The 11,484-nt window shown below is 37.5% G+C and overlaps 1 long non-coding RNA gene across 1 annotated transcript in view; it reads right to left on the bottom strand.

Annotated features, from left to right (window-relative positions):
- LOC138363931 (uncharacterized) overlaps positions 1-10,535 on the bottom strand; it is a 96,482-nt gene extending 85,947 nt beyond the window's left edge. Inside the window, exons 1-3 of the long non-coding RNA XR_011228272.1 lie at positions 10,381-10,535; positions 8,913-9,022; positions 8,371-8,448 (exon numbers count right to left, since the gene is read on the bottom strand). This is a non-coding gene — a long non-coding RNA (uncharacterized lncRNA). The remainder of the gene's footprint in view (positions 1-8,370; positions 8,449-8,912; positions 9,023-10,380) is intronic.
- Positions 10,536-11,484: the final 949 nt, after the last annotated feature.

Raw genomic sequence — 11,484 nt, forward strand, 5'->3', positions numbered from 1 at the left:
ATTTGAAAAACTAATCTATAAGCAGCTTTATTCTTATCTAGCCAAACTCAATATACTTAGCTCTTGTCAATATGGCTTCAGACCCCAAAAAAGCACTAACGATGCACTTATTAGTATGATTAACTTGATACATACAGCTCTTGATAAAAATGAGTTCCCTGTTGGGTTATTTGTAGACCTGCGTAAGGCTTTTGACACTGTTAACCACCAAAACCTTCTTCTTAAATTACAACATTATGGAGTCAGAGGTCACTCCCTGCAGTACAATAAGTCTTACCTTGCTGACAGACTCCAGTATGTTTCTGTGAATAATTCACTTTTTCCCACCCTACCCATCAACATTGGTGTTCCCCAGGGCAGCATACTTGGCCCTCTCCTCTTTCTCATCTACATTAATGACCTTCCAAATGCCTCCCAACATCTCAAACCCATTCTATTTGCTGATGACACAACCTTCATTTAATCCAGTCCTGACCCCCTTGCTCTAAATGTCACAGTGAATACTAAGCTAAATAAAGTCCATTACTGGCTAACTGCCAACAAACTCACCCTCAATATTGACAAAACTTTCTATATTTTGTTTGGCAATAAATCCTCAAATCAAATAAATCTCAGGATTAACAATACCCAAATTTGTAACAAAGTAGATGGCAAATTCCTTGGCGTTCTCATTGAACGCAAGCTGAATTTCCAGGGACACATTCTAAATATATAAAAAAAAGTTTCAAAAACTGTTGGCATTCTTTCTAAGATCAGATATTATGTACCTCGCCCTGCCCTGGTGACACTCTATTACTCTCTCATCTATCCTTATCTCAACTATGGTATTTGTGCTTGGGGTTCTACTACCCAAAATCATTTACGTCCTCTAATTACTCAACACAAAGCTGCTATTAGGACAATATCTCACTCTGGCCCCAGACATCACTCGGTACCCTTACTCAAATCTCTGAATATGTTTGATATTAAGTCACTGCACATCCTCTCATGTGTATTTAATATACAGTATATAAAACGCTGAACTGTAATGTCAATCCGGACCTTAAAAGCTTCCTAGAAGGTTGTAACAGATCCCATGAGCACCACACCTGAAACAAATACCTATTTGATATTCCAAGAGTACGACTTAGTCAAACTAGAAATGCTTTACAAATCAAGGGACCCAGAATGTGGAATGACCTTCCCAATTATGTTAAAGACTGCATGTACCTCTCCCAACCAGTTTAAGATTAAAACTAAGTGCTACCTAATTAACTTAATGTAACCTATCTCACCCCTAAATGTCAACCCATGATACCTGGTTGATGGAGTTCTGGGAGTTCTTCTACTCCCCAAGCCTGGCCCGAGGCCAGAATTGACTTGTGAGAGTTTGGTCCACCAGGCTGTTGCTTGGAGCGGCCCGCAGGCCCACATACCCACCACAGCCCGGTTGGTCCGGCACTCCTTGAAGGAAACAATCTAGTTTCTTCTTGAAGATGTCCACGGTTGTTCCTGTAGTATTTCTGATCTACGATTTTATACAATGCTGTTTTTTGACCAAATTGTATTTTTGCTTTTTTTCTTCCATGTTTACCCTCCCCCCCTTTTTTCATTATTTTTTCTTATTTTTTCAAAACACAATTTATACTTTAATCTCAATTAGTATTAAGTTTTAGTCTTAGTGTTTTTCCTGCCCGAAACGCTTTGCGTAATAGTGGCTTTAGGCATTGTATGTACTAGCTCTATCTATAAATCCATCAACTTTTGTATCTTACCATGTATGTATGTATGTACTTTACCTGAATAAATATTTGTATTTGTATTTGGTTTAGCCGGATAAAATATCAGAGCCAGTTAATTTGCTGCCAATGTTACACTATCTGGACAGTCAGCCGGATAATCATGGAATTGTCCGTATATGAAAACCATGAGGCAGGTCGTACCGTATTAATCCCGTCTGCCTGTGGCTCGAGGCGCATGGTGTAGGAGGGGGTGGGGAGGGTGGGTGGTGTCGGGAAAGAGGGGAGCATTGGGAGGGACCACCTGGGGGGATAATGGTTGGATGGGGGAGCGGCCTATAGACTACAGTACAGGAATTACCATCGATTTTAGAACAATTCATCATAGCCAAAGTCAAAAGAAATACTAGTAATTATGTAAAAAAAAAATATCATGCAAGATTCCTAAAAACAATTTGCACAGGCTGAAGTTTCCTTCAAAAATATTTTTTTTTTTGCTGCTGGCGGCCTACATAACGTGCCTCCTCCCTGCCCCGACTGGACCCGTCCAGGCCTGGTCAAGCCATGTGCTCTCTACCCTCACAGTGCTGCACCATTAGTGAAATATTTTTTTAAATAACTTTTTTTTATTTTCATAGTAACTTTGAACATTTTTGACCAAGACTATGTCTGGTAGCAGCATGAATCGTTCTGGAGATGTTAAGAGGAAGAAGGTTGTCCTAACAATTAAGGACAAGCTATGTGTTATACAATTTTGTGAAAATGGCCAGTCGACCTCAAGTGTTGCCAAGGAATTTAATATAGGCACTAGTACTGTTTCTGATATAAGGAAACAAAAAGAATAACTTATAAAATTCACTTCAACCTGTAAAAGTGAAGGTGCAAGCACTAGCAGAGGGTGTGGTAGAAAGACTATGAAAACTTTGACGCATGTACAGTTGGATGAGGCTGTGTACAAGTGGTTTGCTAAGCACTGCACAGCTGGCCTGACAATTCGTGGCCAGAAATACAAAATGCTGCAAGCAGGTTTGCTGCAAGCCTTGGAATAAAGAATTTTGAAGCGAGTGAAGGATGGGTTGCAAGGTTCAAGGGTAGGCAAAATATTGTGAAGAGGAAAATTGTCGGTGAAAAATTGAGTGCAGATGAAAGCAGTGTAGAACCATTTAAAAAGAAATTAAGAGCATACATTGTGGCAAATAATTTATATTCGTATCAAATTTATAATGGAGATGAAACTGGGTTGTATTGGAAGAGTTTACCAGAAAAATTTCTAGCAATGAGGAGTGAGGGTTGTGTGCCAGGACATAAGGTCAACAAGGACAGGCTCTTGGCCATGATGTGTGCGAATGCTGACGGAACAGACAATCACATGTGTAATTGTTGGCAAATCTAAGAAACCAAGAGCCTTGCAACATTGCATGGACAGACTGCCAGTCAAATATTATACGTGTATTAAACATTAATATTATAAGTGCCGGACAAACCGGGCTCACGGACCAACCAGGCCAACTTAAAATTATCTGTTGATTTAGGACCTCCCAAAGCTCTATGGGTGTTAATTGCTTTACAATAATTTAAAAACATCAATGCTATGTACTCAAATAAACCTAATGTACCGCCTTTATTTATTTATATATATATATATATATATATATATATATATATATATATATATATATATATATATATATATATATATATATATATATATATATATATAGGTGTATACTGGCAGCAGGTTTTCTTTCAAACATGTTTCATTGAATATGACCGCATATTCTGTATTTATTATTTTTTGGTTTAGGGCTTCTATCCCTCTAACTATTTTCTTAGCATCAGGGCTTAATTGGAATAGGAGTTCTAAAACTCCTATTCCAATTAACTCCTATTCCACTCCTAAAACAAAAAATTGGAATAGGAGTTCTAGAACTCCTATTCCAATTAAGCCCTGATGCTAAGAAAATAGTTAGAGGGATAGAAGCCCTAAACCAAAAAATAATAAATACAGAATATGCGGTCATATTCAAATGAAACATATATATATATATATATATATATATATATATATATATATATATATATATATATATATATATATATATATATATATATGTATATATATATATATATATATATATATGTATATATATATATATATATATATATATATATATATATATATATATATATGTCGTACCTAGTAGCCAGAACTCACTTCTCAGCCTACTATGCAAGGCCTGATTTGCCTAATAAGCCTAGTTTTCATGAATTAATGTTTTTTCGACTACCTAACCTACCTAACCTAACCTAACCTAACGTTTTCGGCTACCTAACCTAACCTAACCTATAAAGATAGGTTAGGTTAGGTTAGGTAGGGTTGGTTAGGTTCGGTCATATATCTACGTTAACTTTAACTCCAATAAAAAAAATTGACCTCATACATAATGAAATGGGTAGCTTTATCATTTCATGAGAAAAAAATTAGAGAAAATATATTAATTCAGTAAAACTTGGCTTATTAGGCAAATCGGGCCTTGCATAGTAGGCTGAGAAGTGAGTTCTGGCTACTAGGTACGACATTATATATATATATATATATATATATATATATATATATATATATATATATATATATATATATATATATATATATATATATATATATATGAATGAAAACTCACACCCCAGAAGTGACTCGAACCCATACTCCCAGAAGCAACGCAACTGGTAACTACAGGGCGCCTTAATCCGCTTGACCATCACGGCCGTCAAAAAGGAAGTGATAGCCGAGGCTATTTGAGCCACTTCCCCGACGGCAACTCGGATGGTAATCTTGGGCATAGCATTTCACCAAATCACCTCATTCTTTGGGGCACACGTGAGGAACACAAATGCGAACAAGCCTGAATGGTCCCCAGGACTATATGCGAATGAAAACTCACACCCCAGAAGTGACTCGAACCCATACTCCCAGAAGCAACGCAACTGGTAACTACAGGGCGCCTTAATCCGCTTGACCATCACGGCCGTCAAAAAAGGATTAAGGCGCCCTGTAGTTACCAGTTGCGTTGCTTCTGGGAGTATGGGTTCGAGTCACTTCTGGGGTGTGAGTTTTCATTCGCATATAGTCCTGGGGACCATTCAGGCTTGTTCGCATTTGTGTTCCTCACGTGTGCCCCAAAGAATGAGGTGATTTGGTGAAATGCTATGCCCAAGATTACCATCCGAGTTGCCGTCGGGGAAGTGGCTCAAATAGCCTCGGCTATCACTTCCTTTTTGACGGCCGTGATGGTCAAGCGGATTAAGGCGCCCTGTAGTTACCAGTTGCGTTGCTTCTGGGAGTATGGGTTCGAGTCACTTCTGGGGTGTGAGTTTTCATTCGCATATAGTCCTGGGGACCATTCAGGCTTGTTCGCATTTGTGTTCCTCACGTGTGCCCCAAAGAATGAGGTGATTTGGTGAAATGCTATGCCCAAGATTACCATCCGAGTTGCCGTCGGGGAAGTGGCTCAAATAGCCTCGGCTATCACTTCCTTTTTGACGGCCGTGATGGTGAAGCGGATTAAGGCGCCCTGTAGTTACCAGTTGCGTTGCTTCTGGGAGTATGGGTTCGAGTCACTTCTGGGGTGTGAGTTTTCATTCGCATATAGTCCTGGGGACCATTCAGGCTTGTTCGCATTTGTGTTCCTCACGTGTGCCCCAAAGAATGAGGTGATTTGGTGAAATGCTATGCCCAAGATTACCATCCGAGTTGCCGTCGGGGAAGTGGCTCAAATAGCCTCGGCTATCACTTCCTTTTTGACGGCCGTGATGGTCAAGCGGATTAAGGCGCCCTGTAGTTACCAGTTGCGTTGCTTCTGGGAGTATGGGTTCGAGTCACTTCTGGGGTGTGAGTTTTCATTCGCATATAGTCCTGGGGACCATTCAGGCTTGTTCGCATATATATATATATATATATATATATGTATATATATATATATATATATATATATATATATATATATATATATGTATATATATATATATATATATATATATATATATATATATATATATATATATATATATATATGTCGTACCTAGTAGCCAGAACGCACTTGTCAGCCTACTATGCAAGGCCAAATTTGCCTAATAAGCCAAGTTTTCCTGAATTAATATATTTTCTCTAATTTTTTTCTTATGAAAAGATAAAGCTACCCGTTTCATTATGTATGAGGTCAATTTTTTTTTATTTTAGTTAAAATTAACGTAGATATATGACCGAACCTAACCAACCCTACCTAACCTAACCTAACCTATCTTTATAGGTTAGGTTAGGTTAGGTAGCCGAAAAAGTTAGGTTAGGTTAGGTTAGGTAGGTTAGGTCGTCGAAAAACAATTAATTCATGAAAACTTGGCTTATTAGGCAAATCGGGCCTTGCATAGTAGGCCAAAAAGTGCGTTCTGGCTACTAGGTACGACATATATATATATATATATATATATATATATATATATATATATATATATATATATATATATATGTGTGTGTGTATATATATATATATATATATATATATATATATATATATATATATATATATATATATATATATATGTGTGTGTATATATATATATATATATATATATATATATATATATATATATATATATATATGTGTGTGTATATATATATATATATATATATATATATATATATATATATATATATATGTGTGTGTGTATATATATATATATATATATATATATATATATATATATATATACACACACATATATATATATATATATATATATATATATATATATATATATATATATATATATATATATATATATATATATATATATAAATGTGCATAGGACACTACAAACAGGTGCTAAACATTTCAAGTGTGCTGAATGCAGGGAAAAGATTTGGGAAACGTTCTAGTACAATTAGTCACATGACTGTGCATACGGATGATAAACCTCGTGAATGTCCTGAGTGTGGCAAGGGATTCAATCATCTGCGACTTATAAAAACTCACAGGATTGTGCATACAGCTGATAAACCTCTTGTGTGTCATGAGTGTGGGAAAGGATTCAGATGATGCATTGCAGATGGTGCATTCAGATGATGAACGTTACCTAGTTCCTTCATCTGGGAAGAATGAAGACATATTGGTGCATTTGGATGATAAATAGTACCTAGTTCACTTGATCAGTAGACTGTATATCATACTAACAATAAACATACAACCCCAATGAATTTTCCAGTGAGGTTTGATAGAAATTTACTTCAGGACACAAACTAGAAAAAGTTTGTTACAATTAACAATTTTTGTTTGTGTGAATTTTTTGGTGGATAATATACATTTATACACTAAAGGGACCTAGCCATATTTATTCTTAAATATCTTCAAACTGATATTACTCTGAAATTTAACAATAAAAACATAAGCATTTTTACTATTAACACTGAAAAACAAAAATTGGTAGAATTTTTCAACTAATATTATTGCAAACCCTTTTGATTTGTTTTGTTATAAAGTTAAAGTTCAATATAGTAGGCTAAGCTAAGCTTTGCTAAGCTAGAACAGAGGATTTTTGGACTTGTAGATTTGTAAACCTCATCCTGTAAACATTCATGTTTCTACATGTTAAACAAGCTACGAGGATGAGGGAAGGGGATGTTCCCTCCATTCTGGATGTTATATTTACAAGGAAAGAGGAAGAGATATTTATCATTCAGTACCTCCCTCCCTTGGGTAAAAGTGACCATGTCTTTTTGGGAATAAAGTATGCAATGCATTATAATCTGTTAGAAAATAAGCTTGAAGCAGTTGAAAAACCTGATTTGTGGAGAGGTCATTATGGGGAACTCAGATATTTCCTTAAGGAATTTGACAAACACTTGCCGTTAGGACATGAAGTAAATGAGATGTATGTCAAGTTTTGTGAAAAATATGATAAAGGCACAACAAAATTTATTCCAAAGGAGAGATGCAGAACTAGGAAAAGGGGATTTGTTTATAGATGTCATCTGGATTTTTCCGAGTTTCGGAGTTTCCGTGATATTTTCTAATCTGATCCAAATATGTATAATGTTAATGTATTTTGATAATGAGCTTTCCTGTCTACTTAGGTAATGATTCCAAAGATCGTCCTTCCTTTCCTCCCAGGAATCTGGATGTAGCAGGTGCTCAATTGTCAAAAGTGAAACATTTGGTTTGTCATCCTAATGCACCATATCGGTAATTTTTTTAATAATATTTTAAAAATAGTAAATGGCACTATTTTTGCAAAATCATTACAAGATCTATTATTCTAATAGGGGTTTGATAAAATACAGTAGAATGCCTACTGGTTTTACCTGTAATAGGGTTTGATATAGTTGATTATGGATATATTGTAATGAAATGCTCCTATTGTTAAGAAACACTTTTTTAAAAGAATATTTTGTAATGAGCAGCTCTGAAAATCAGTTGATTACAGATAATGCTACATAATATACTTAATGTGTGTATATGTTACCACAAGTGAGGTATATAATGGTATTTATGAGTAAGATGTAATTGTGTCTTTGACACTGATAAAATTAAGTACTGTGGTTTTATATACTGATAATTAGCTAAAAATATATACTGTACAAGTAAATAAATTATTTTACCTTGCATCGAGATCCACCAAGCCTGTATGGTGTGCGTTTCAGTACTTTGGAAATCTGGAACGATCTGGAATCTCTTATCTGCAATGAAACAGTACATATTATTGCACTTACCAAAACATGGATGAATGTAGAAAATAGAGAACTATTAGATGAATATCAAATAAATGGATTTAATCTATTTCACACAGATAGATATATTAGACAAGGAGAGGGAGTAGCCATGTATGTTAAGTAATATTTGAAATGTAGTCTCGAAAAGACTACATTTCAACAGAAACGTGCCACACACCAGTCACAAGACTGAACCTCATTGAGGCCAAACGTCTAAATGAGAGCATGAACGAGTAAGAAATAATACTTTAACACCTGGCATCATACACACAATGAATGCACCTGCAGACACACAACGAGCACTATCAACATAGCAAAGATTACTCCATAAAAAAAAATCATTAAATATGATTGACAATGAGATGAAATAATGCACAATATGTCAATTTCGTGAAATTTTTTCATTACTGAACTAGGTTTTCAATGCTTACATTTGTTATTCTTGGCATTCTTTGCTTCATATCTGAAGCTTCGTTTTAAGTTTCCACTTCAGACGTGTCTTCCGCAGCTATGCATCTCCGGTTTGCAGCATCAAAATCATCTGCAATAGCTGAGTATAATTAATAATATATCAGTGAGATATATATTTATCATTACCTAGTAGTAGTGAACACTAAGAAATAACATAAATCAGCTTTCTAAAGAGATGTTTAATAATACGACACACATGATTTGGAACTTATGTGCAAAGTACTTAACCCAGTTATAAGTCTCAAGGAGCCATTAGGAAACCCTGCTTGTGATTAAAATATTATGCTGTTTTTATATACTGTATGTGCAGCACAGTACCTCTCCTCTCAATACACCAGCACTGGCCCTCGCCTCTCAATACACCAGCACTGGCCCTCGCCTCTCAATACACCAGCACTGGCCCTCGCCTCTCAATACACCAGCACTGGCCCTCGCCTCTCAATACACCAGCACTGGCCCTCGCCTCTCAATACACCAGCACTGGCCCTCGCCTCTCAATACACCAGCACTGGCCCTCGCCTCTCAATACACCAGCACTGCCCCTCGCCTCTCAATACACCAGCACTGGCCCTCGCCTCTCAATACACCAGCACTGGCCCTCGCCTCTCAATACACCAGCACTGGCCCTCGCCTCTCAATACACCAGCACTGGCCCTCGCCTCTCAATACACCAGCACTGGCCCTCGCCTCTCAATGCACCAGCACTGGCCCTCGCCTCTCAATACACCAGCACTGGCCCTCGCCTCTCAATACACCAGCACTGGCCCTCGCCTCTCAATACACCAGCACTGGCCCTCGCCTCTCAATACACCAGCACTGGCCCTCGCCTCTCAATACACCAGCACTGGCCCTCGCCTCTCAATACACCAGCACTGGCCCTCGCCTCTCAATACACCAGCACTGGCCCTCGCCTCTCAATACACCAGCACTGGCCCTCGCCTCTCAATACACCACCACTGCCCCTCGCCTCTCAATACACCACCACTGCCCCTCGCCTCTCAATACACCACCACTGCCCCTCGCCTCTCAATACACCACCACTGCCCCTCGCCTCTCAATACACCACCACTGCCCCTCACTTCTCAATACACCACCACTGCCCCTCACCTCTCAATACACCACCACTGCCCCTCACCTCTCAATACACCACCACTGCCCCTCACCTCTCAATACACCACCACTGCCCCTCACCTCTCAATACACCACCACTGCCCCTCACCTCTCAATACACCACCACTGCCCCTCACCTCTCAATACACCACCACTGCCCCTCACCTCTCAATACACCACCACTGCCCCTCACCTCTCAATACACCACCACTCCCCTCACCTCTCAATACACCAGCACCGCTCCTCACCTCTTAATACACCAGCACTATAGCCAGCACCAAAATCTAATAATATTATAAAATATAAGTGTTTACTTACGATAATATTTGCGTGATTGCATGAAGTGTTTGTCTTCTTGCTGACTGCACGGACCACAAACTGACCGCTTTGTTGATGTTCCTGGCGGCGGATGACGCTGTGACGTCACAGGTGAGGGACGCTATGCGCACTACTCAATCGTCGCTTGAACCCATCATAAGATCCCACGATCGTCGTCGCCCCTAAATCAACACAACAACCCATCATAAATAGTTTTGTTATTTTTATTTATTTTTTTACAAGAAGTTACAATGGAGGTTAACAGAGAATATAGAAAATAAGTTGAATTAACATTCTTGTAAAGCCACTAGCACGCATAGCGTTTCGGGTAAGTCTTTAAACTAACAGTTTTTTTTTTTTATAAATTAACAGTAAAATTGATAAAAAATGTTACCAGGTATTTTATAGCTTTTCTTTACAGGTACAGATAATTTTAAGTAAAATAATTACAGTAAAATCAATAAAAATGTTTACAGGTAATTTGAAGAAATATTGACACAAAAGCAGATCAGAATAATACACAATAAAGAAACAAGGATTACTAGATACATGAGAATAGCATTTCAGGGTTATACATTGGTTCACTGAAGCACAATATGAGGATCGTTTCGAGGAAAAGTTTCAAAGAATAATGCAGTAGAAAATGCACTCAATACAACAACCATGATATCAAATGATATCTAAGATTACAATGTTAAAGTAATATGGCTTAGGTACAAATATTGGGGGATTGAGTAGCACTAGATACAGTGTGAAGATAAAGCCCATGGTAGAAAACTATGAAGATGAAATTAGGTACTTTTTGGTTTTATTTTTGAATATGGCAAAAGTTGGACAGCTTTTTAAATCATTAGGGAGTAAGTTCCATAGACTAGGTACCTTTATTTACATAGAGTGTTTACATAGATTAAGTTTGACTCTGAGGATATCAAAGAGATATTTATGTCTGGTGTGGTGGGCATGTGTTCTATTACATCTGTCCAGGAAGAGTTTCAGAACAGGGTTTGCACTTAGAAAAAGGGTTTTATAAACGTAATTTACACAGGAGAATGTGTGAACTGAATTTATGTTTAGCATGTTTAGGGATTTAAACAGAGGAGCTGT

Source organism: Procambarus clarkii, chromosome 12 (genome assembly GCF_040958095.1).
Source record: "Procambarus clarkii isolate CNS0578487 chromosome 12, FALCON_Pclarkii_2.0, whole genome shotgun sequence".
NCBI lineage: Eukaryota > Metazoa > Arthropoda > Malacostraca > Decapoda > Cambaridae > Procambarus > Procambarus clarkii.